Raw genomic sequence first — 10,041 nt, 5'->3', positions numbered from 1 at the left:
CCCAAACTCCCCTCCCATTCAGCCTGCCACATAACGTTGAGCAGGTTTCCATGTGCTATACAGCGGGTTCTTGTTGGTCATCCATTTTAGATAAAGCAGTATATATAGGCGAACATACGTTCTCTACAGAAATTTTGGATAATTGCTTTCAAGTGTTTATTTACTAAGAATAATAAAGTCAAATATGATAAGAACTACAATTGGAAAATAATATAGTAATGATTCCTTTTTTACTTTACAACTAGCCAACTAAACAAGCAAAATGACATAATTACAATTTTATTGATCCCAGAACTATTAACCTAAATTATCAAATAGAAGATAGGAATTTTGACCACAGGTGAGTCATATTAACTCTTCAAAAACACCTAAGTGTGGTGTACATTCCTTATTTAACATACAGGCTAAATGCCAAGGAGGAACCCAACACTATCAGTTATCTATAAAATCTCAGCATTTTATGATTGTAAGTGGCCTCATAAATGTTTTATTTCACAGGCTGATATAAGTTAATATCACTAGACCCACATTTGAAGCTTAGATAACAATATAATTCTGGTTGTTTCATGTTAGACTATACTGACCTGACAATGGATGGATCATCTAATATGTCTTACATTATGTTGAAACTCCCGAGAAGTTTCCTCAAGGCTGCTTTTATCTCCTTATTCCGGAAGCTATAGATAAAAGGATTGAAGAGTGGGGTCACCATAGCATAGAACAAAGTTGCAACTTTCTGCATCCCAGCAGAATGTCCAAGTCCTGGGCTCACATACATGACCATCAGAGAGCCACAGAACAGGATACCACAGCCAAATGAGACCCACAGGTGGAGAAGGCTTTCTGTCTCCCAGTAGCTGAAGGCATACACAACAGAGCTGTTAGGACAAGAGAATAGGACCCCAGGATGAAGAGGAAGTTACCAAAGATAACTATTGAGCTTAGACTGTAGCAAAGCAATTGGGTTTTGGGGGCAGAGACACATGCTAATGCAAACAGTGGCCCTGGGTCACACACAACATGGTCAATAATGTTTGGTCCACAGAAGGGCATCTGAGAAATGAGAACAATGGGGATCAGGAACCACAGAAACCCAGAGACCCAGCAGATAAGGACCAGTTTGGTACAGAGATGCCCATTCATGATATTAGGGTAGTGCAAGGGACGGCAGATAGCAAGGTACAGATCAAAAGCCATGACAGCCAAAAGTAAGCATTCAGTCGTTCCCAAGGAAAAAAAGAAATAAAATTGTAGGAAACATCCAACAAAGGAGATGGTATTTTTATCTGAGAGGAAGTTGACCAACATCTTGGGGACTGTAGAAGAGACATACCAGATCTCTAGAAAGGAGAAAATCCCCAGGAATATGTACATGGGGATGTGGAGTCGCTGGTCACACCATAAAGCACAAATAATGGCCCCATTCCCTGTTATGGTCAGAGCATACATCGTAAGGAAGAGTGAGAAGAGGAGCCTCTGAATCTTCCACTCACAAGGAAAACCTAGGAGTATAAATTCTCTTGCAAAGACAAAGCGGGAATCTGGCTCAGAGATGTTCATTGGGTCAGTAACCTGCAACGTCAACAGACATATATTTATCATTTAGAATTAGTTTCAAATGTGTTCTTGTTTGAGAATGAGGAGAAGATATTTCCCTAAATTCATCAGTTAGGAAGAGAATATAGTCTGCTTGTTCTTGGCTATATACTCTGAGTTCTGGGCATAGTAGGTAACTGGTGGCACAGAAATAAACTTTTGCCTGCTTCTGAATTTCTCCCTTAGTTTGATAGAACTAGAGAACTTTAAACACATTTTGTAAACTTGTTATTTTGGGGACAGAGATGATCTGTGACAGTTTCTATACAGCATGTAACACAAAGTTAACCCCATAAATGTACTAGTTTTTTTTTTTTTTTTAACTAAACCTATCTTATGGTGAAATACTCAGCAGAGAAGGTTTTACAATTTACATCTCAGTTGAATATATTCCTTATCATATCATTAAAATGTGAAAAATAAATGGATATATTTTACAGTAAGTTGGTAGTAACCATTTTAAAGGCACTACCTCTGCTTTTCTGCAACATAAAAAATACAAGAGCATAATGTTACTCACCGACATTAGCTTTTGTAATGTTACAGTGATTCTCTAGAAATCAGTGGCTTTCAGTTTGCACTTAGTCTTTTACTTAAAATTTTGGAGAAAAAAAAAGCTAGGTATGGGACTATATTTTGTAGTATTTTTTTTTCCACAAGTTTTTGGGATTGATTTTACTTATAAGCTAGTTTAAAGTAAAACGTTTCCACAATTCAAGAGAAGGCAAATGCTTTCTTTTGTTGTAAGCAAATTTCTTTTTACTCTATATTCTCATGGAAACGATGCCAGGTATCTGAACTTCTTGAAATTTTTTTTTTGTGTGTGGCAATATGCAGGGATGTGAGTCCTAAAAGTTATGAAGGCTTATATTTTCAGCACAAACACACCATTTTCAAAAGTAATTTTCTTCCACTTATTTTCCACACCAGTGTTCTGAGAAGTCTTTCATAATGACTTCATAGAAGTTTGTGCATCTTTTAGTAATCTAAATCCTTTTAAAGTCACTCCAAATCAAAAGCATTAAGAAATCAATGTAAGGAGATGGGGATAAAAGGGGATTAGACTAATGGTGTCAGGACTCTGCTATTCTCGAAAGAAAGACCTGTGGTTTTGATGTTGACCAGATCTCTAAGGACCCGTTTAATAAATCATATCCTTCTGTCTCTAGCTGGATAAAGAGTTTATTGCTTCACAAAATTAAGATTTCACTTTCTTTATCACAGATTCTCTTGAGACGTGGCCTCTGTGGCTTTAGGGAAGTTCTCTTCCAAGCCAAAGCTTCTTTATAAAGTTAAACTACTGCACATTCTCTGAGGGATCAGTAAAGGGAAGTAGCAACTTCTCTGAGACCCCATTATTTACAAATAACTTGCCCACCTGAAATATGGATTCCAAAAGTTTCCAGAAAACACAGTTTGTGGAGCAAAAAAAGATACAATGTGTCAGCCAAAGTTCTGATAGGAATATTTCAAATATCATTGTGCATATTTTGCAGAATAGAGAGGGGATGCGCAGAGACCCCAATGAGGCAAATGTTGATATATAGAAACTGTAGGACACTGATGATAAAAATTTGGAGAATTTAGAAGTATCTTTTAGAAGGGCATTATGGTAAAAGTCTTTAGATATGAGAGAAAAGAGCGAGAAGTATCAATATTTAAGCTTATTAACTAAAATACTTCAGAGGAACGTGTGATTTCCCAGTTAACACATAAAAGTAAACTCTTTACACTGAAAGACTAAAGAGGAAAAGATTACTTAGACTTTATTACCTCTTGGTTATATTCAGTTCAGTTCAGTCGCTCAGTCGTGTCCAACTCTCCTCGACCCCATGAATCACAGCACGCCAGGCCTCCCTGTCCATCACCAACACCGGAGTTCACTCAAACTCACATCCATCGAGTTGGTGATGCCATCCATCCATCTCATTCTCTGTCATCCCCTTCTCCCGCCCCCAATCCTTCCCAGCATCAGAGTCTTTTCCAGTGAGTCAACTCGTCGCATGAGGTGGCCAAAGTATTGGAGTTTCAGTTTTAGCATCAGTCCTTCCAATGAACACCCAGGATTGAGCTCCTTTAGAATGGACTGGTTGGATCTCCTTGCAGTCCAAGGGACTCTCAAGAGTCTTCTCCAGCACCACAGTTCAAAAGCATCAATTCTTCAGTGATCAGCTTTCTTCACACTCCAACTCTCACATCCATACATGACCACTGGAAAAACCATAGCCTTGACTAGACAGACCTTGGTTCCCTAAAGCAGTCTTGATTCTATCATTTGCCTGCTTAAAATCCACCAGTGGTTTCCTTATTAAAAATTTTCCCAGTTCTCTACAAATAGACTTCTAGTGACTTTCTTTCTTACCTTTTCCTACTCTTTCTTTCAGAATAATTTTGGACAGCATTTCATTCTCTGAGGTAGCTTTCCGTTTTTCATATTTGATTCTTTGTGGCCATTTTCTCCATATGGAATTCTCATTACTTCCCTCTATACCTGCACATTGATGCTTTTGAGCGGTGGTGTTGGAGAAGACTCTTGAGAGTTCCTTGGACTGCACAGAGATCAAACCAGTCAATCCTGAAGGAAATCAAACCTGAATACTCATTAGAAGGACTGATGTGGAAGCTGAAACTCCAATACTTTGGTCACCTGATGTGGACAGCCAACTCATTAGAAAAGACCCTGATGCTGGCTGGGAAAGATTGAGGTCAGGAGAAGTGGACAACACAGGACAAGATGGTTGGATGGCATCGCTGATTCAATGGACATGAGTTTGAGCAAACTCAAGGAGATGGTGAAGGACAAGGAAGCCTGGCATGGGGTCGCAAAGAGTTGGATACGACTGAGTGACTAAACGGCAGTACCTGCAAAGCCCCATCTATCCTTCAAGGTCTAGTTCAAATGACATTTTCCCATAATAATTCTCCTTATTCCCCTAATGGAAGCACCTTTTCCATCTCTGAATTTTTATTTCACCATTTGCGTATCTTTCTTTTTACGCTTTTCATAAGCTGCTTTATGTTTGCTTGTTTATATACATATCTTTTCTCTCCTCCCAGATTTTAAGATGTAGACAAGAGGTATTATTCAAGTTTGAACTAAATCAAGATGATAAAAATACATTGTATTTACTTATCCACATTAAATATTTGTTGAATATATGGAACTCTTGTTTTATGTTATCTGAGTTTTATTATTTGTATTGGCTTCCCTGGTGGCTCAGTAGTAAAGTATTCGCCTGCCAATGCAGGCGACATGGATTTGATCGCTGGGTCAGCAAGATCCCTTGGAGAAGGAAACCCAATCCAGTATTGTTGTCTGGGAAATCCCATAGACAGAATAGCCTAGCAGGCTACAGTAAGACATGACTTAGTGACTAAACAACAACCACAATTATTTGTAAAATCAACACCTGGTGCACCAAAGTAAAAAAAGACAACACCAAGGTGCCTGACAATATTACATTATATTCACAGATGGGAAAGAAATTCAGAGGGAAAGAGAGATGTATGTAGGTTACAACTTATATTGAGAGACTTTTTAGGAAGCTCATTGAAGAAATGGCTTGAGATCACATATAAGTGATAACACACAGTATTTGCCTCTGTATGACTTATTTCATTACATATAATACATTTCAGTTCATCCATGTTGTTGCAAATGGCAGAATTTAACTATTTCATTGACTGAGTAATATTCCATTGTGTATATATCTATAATTATATATAGAAATGTCACATCTTCTTTATCCATTCATATATTGATGCATACTTAAATTGTTTCTGTATCTTGGCTACTGAAATAATTGTGCAATGAACATCAGGATGCATGTATCTTTTCTATTAAAGAGGGATTATCAAGGAACATAAAGGCTGGTGGATATGTTCACTATCTTCATTGTGATGATGTTCATTGTTGAACACATATGTCAAATTTTATCAAATTGCACATTTTAAGTATGTGCTGTTTGTTATATATTAATGACACCACAATAAAATTATTAAAAAGACCTAAAAGATCAAATTAAATGTATTTTATGCTAATATCAGTGTTCTTTTGAAGATATTTTAATAACTTGACATCCAGTGCATAACTATCAGGACCTGAAGTAATCATAAATAATGTTGAAACTAATTAGTCAAGTGACCAACATTACCTGTCTATTTAGAAAACATTAGGCATGCATCAGAGCATGCCATCCATATCAAGGTTTTCTGTTGGTGGTCATATATCATAGTGGTCAAGATATGATTTCTCGTGGAACTGGAACTATTAATAAAACCTTAACTGTATCTAATGATTTAGATTTAGTTAGAGACTAAGATCGCAGAAGACATCTGCCTAGTACTTATACGTTAAATGAAAAATAATCTGAAACTTCACTTATGGTTAATGCTTAGCTGCTTTATATGTGGATTTTCTTGTCTCCCTCTTTTGATTCTCAGAATATGCAAAATTTATTGCTCTTAACAGAGAAGTTCCCAAGAGATGTCCAGTGCAAATTATTTTCATGATTCTTGTTCTGTCCAAAACAGAGAATAGGAAAATTTCACTCAAGGGATTCCTTCCAGTGGTGAATATGTGTCAGGCTGAGGGAAAGTTCTCTCATAGATACTGTCTCTACCCAACAATGGAGATTATCTCAAGCATATATCAGAAGAGAAGAGTAAAAAGTAATCTGGTCTTAGAGAGAATTGTGAATGGTAAGTTATTTCATATTCTCTGGGACTATCTTTTTTAAAAGAACTTTAAAAGTATATCTGTTTCTGTCTCACACATGCCTGTTATGCTTGGAGCTGAGTATGGCTCGTTTCACTTCTGAACTTTAAAGAGATCATTCATGGGTTTTCTCCTTGTATTCTATTCCTACTGAAATCTCTGCGGTTTCTTTAACAAATGTACATATCATCATGATGCTGTGTCTCAGAGATGCTCTCAAGTCTGCTTTGGGAGATCAGAGGGCTTTGACAGCTACCTGATTATGAGCAACTTCCAGCTATCCTGGCTAAATGGCTCTTACCATTTAAGAAAATAAGTGTTTATACCAGAGAGAGTATTGCATACTAAGACAAATTTTAGCATAGAGATAGAAGTGAAAAAAGTTATGTACCCAGTGAGAAGTGATATAAAACTCATTTATTATGGGACCAACAGGATTAAAATTTGTAACTTGAGAGAAAAGGAAGGCAAATTTAGTTAGAAGAAGGAACTTGGAATATCTCCCTGTGTACCTCATCCAGTGTTTATATCAGGCAATCTATTAAATTCTCTGAGTCCAAGTTTCTCTTTGTAATATTATAAATGTTGAGAATCTCACAGCTTTAGGATTACTATCATGAAAAAATTAATGCAAGGACATTGGATCCAGACTAGGATGAAAAATATGTTGTTATATTTTAATACTCAAAAAGAGTAACTCAGTTTATCTCCTTTCCCTCATTCTTCACTTTCACTAATCCCTACTGAAAAATTCAAAATTTTCAATTTCACTACCTCCTTTTGTGAAAATCCACCTTAAGTTACAGAATTTCAAAGGTGCTTTAAAAGAATGTGTAACTACCTTTTGTCAGTCTTTTTAAAATCTTAAATGCCTCCTGGATAAAAGCAGAATTGAAAGGTAAAAAGGTTGTTAAGTTTGTGGAAAGCAAGAAGCAAGTCTGATAATTCACTTGCATCTACATCCTATAGGGTTGCTAAGCATCTACTTATTACTTTAGAGAAAATATAAGCAGTAGGTATTTTAGGGTCAAACTGGGGTCTCCTGCATTGCAGGCAGATTCTTTGCCAGCTGAGCTACCAGGGAAGCCCACAAAGAAAGGTTATCCCATGTATTTTGGTTACAGAAGGTGGTTGGCCATTCACTAAGATTTTTGCCAGTAAGTTCTGGAAACTGTAGAGCTTTAGGTTGCATTTTAGTGAATGAAGACGGGAAATAACTAATATTTATTAAACATGCACTATCAAAATTTTAATTGCTTTTGGTATATTTTCTGACTTGACTACCAGTCTATTAGATTGAGTGTTCTTTTTTTTACAGATGAGGAAATGGAAACAGAAATAAATTTAGCTCAAAGGCATAAGGTCAATATGTAACAGGGTTCAGACTAGATCTGACTATTTTAAAAAGTCCACGGTTATTCTATGAATTATCCCAAATGTTGGACTGATATTGATCGAATAATATCTCTACTAATATTGTGAAATATTAGCAATTTCAAAACTGATGAAAAATATGATTTCTTATTGATAAATTGTTCTGTTGCAATGTACATATTCATCTTTTAGCAAATTTCTCTCTCAAACACAGTTGAAATTCTACTTTTGTTATTATCTATCTTCCATGTCTCTTATTCCAACAGGTACAAAACTAATTATTGAAAATCAGTTTTGGAAAGATTTACCTTGACGAAATTTAAGTTCAAGGTAAAGGTCAAATTATTCAAATTTCTAAGGAGACATTGGCCTTCTTTTGGGTATAATATCAGAATATTTTTCTTTAGAAATTAAATAAATATTATGGCGGTTATATTTATTTGTTAGTTGTGAAACTATTATCACATGTTCCCATTTTCACAGCAAATATGTGACTTACATAATTCCTTTAAGAAATTCTTCTTTCTTTCCATTCTTTATCTATGCTTCATAGTTCTCAGTATAAGGGAAGGGAAAACAAGTGCTCATGATGAGGTAATGGTTTTCATTTTTGCTCACCTGCTCTCCTTGGTACTACCCTTGAGATTTCAAAGGATAAAAGAAGATGCAACATACGTACAAATGAGATTACATACAAAAGAGAAATAGACCCATAGACATAGAAAACAAATTTATGGTTATAAAAAGGGAAAGGGGTGGGATGGGATAATTAGGAGCTTGGGATTAAAATGTATGCACTATTATACATAACTAGATAGCTAGTAATGACCTACTGTATAGCACAGGGAACTATACTCAATATTTGTAATTACCTATAAGAGAAAGAATCTGAAAAATATGTGTGTGTGAGCATGTGTGTATACAACTGAATCACTTGGCTGTACACCTAAAACTAATACAACGTTGTAAATCAACTATATTTTAATTTAAAAAAATTTAAAAAAGGAGGTGTGACAGCCTAAAAGTAAAATGAAGTCAAGGGAAATAAATAAAATGGAAAGAGAGAGATATAACTACCTTTCCACCAGCCAGCTTGAGAGGAATTCTCAATTTACTTCAGGATGAATATAAGCAATATCATTATTCATTTAGAAGTGATCTCTAAAGTTTTAACATCACATCAGTCAGTACTAACCAAGACGTACTTTGCTTACACATGTCTGTAGCTTATTTTCACTTTAGAAAAGATACATTTAAAAATTTTATGTCAATATTTCAAAGAATCCATTGGCATAGTAGAAGGTAAATATTTTCTATTGATAAACCTGAGTTCTAAAAACCTCTGTTCAGAGGTCATTAAATCAGAATGATTTAATGGGTTGCCACCAAAGTGGAAACTTTGGTCCATCCCTTTCTCACATAACACTCCCCTGACATTTTTTTCCTAATAGATTCAGTTTACTAAATGAATTGCATTTAATTGTGATCCTAATGGTAAATTATGTGCTTATTTTGCGTTTGAATGCTCATGCAATGATATTTTTATATGGCCTTCTGTGCAGTTTCTCTCCTAAAAACGCTTGTTCAAACATATACTTGAAAAGTGAAGTGGAAGTGTTGGTTGTTCAGTCAAGTCTCACTCTGTGCGACCCCATGGACTGTAGCCGCTCGGATTCTCTGTCCATGGAATTCTGCAGCAAGAATGCCGGAGTGGGTTTCCATTCCCTTCTCCAGGGGATCGTCCAGACTCAGGGATGGAACCTGGGTCTCCTGCATTGCAGGCAGATTCTTTACTGAGCCACCTGGGAAGCACATATTTTAGAGTAATAAACTAAAAGTTTAGTTTAAGTTCATCTGAGGCTTGAAGAAATCATTATGCTTAACACAGAGAAACTGTAATTTTGTGCCATGTTATTTTTTCTGGATTTCAGTATCTGTTCTCCATCATCTTCCTAAGTAGACTACTTGTATTTTAGTTATTAACTTATAACGGTTTTTGTTGGTCACCCATCCAGATTCTTTTCACTGGAGAAGCAGACTGAAGCTAGATTCTAGGTGGCCCAAAAATCTTTTCTCAGCCTTTCATTTTGCTGTCCACCTTTCTCACTTCCTCATTGTGAAAGAACCCTCTCAATCATTCATAAGAATCCGATCTTGGAAAGCCAGTTTTAGGCATTTTACTTCTCTTTTGGGCACACTACCCTGAGTATTTTACCAATATTTATCTTCTCAATTATACTTTTCACTTTCAGATGTAGATGCTAGATTTCAACGAAATTTAAATGTCAGTGGATAAATTTTAACCAAAGTCTAGACAATAAGTACCCTTTTCCATCCTACTAACTGACAATCTA

General features: G+C 36.0%; 1 pseudogene; it reads right to left on the bottom strand.

The window, feature by feature from the left end:
• Positions 1-613: 613 nt before the first annotated feature.
• Positions 614-1,587, bottom strand: LOC129562946 (olfactory receptor 11H12-like; annotated as a pseudogene).
• Positions 1,588-10,041: the final 8,454 nt, after the last annotated feature.

The sequence above is a fragment of the Moschus berezovskii genome, chromosome 9 (assembly GCF_049115385.1).
Source record: "Moschus berezovskii isolate FMDL1 chromosome 9, NW_MosBer_1.0, whole genome shotgun sequence".
In the NCBI taxonomy this organism is placed as follows: domain Eukaryota; kingdom Metazoa; phylum Chordata; class Mammalia; order Artiodactyla; family Moschidae; genus Moschus; species Moschus berezovskii.
The sequence above is the reverse complement of the archived record's forward strand: the minus strand, read 5'-3'. Positions and strand labels throughout refer to the sequence as shown.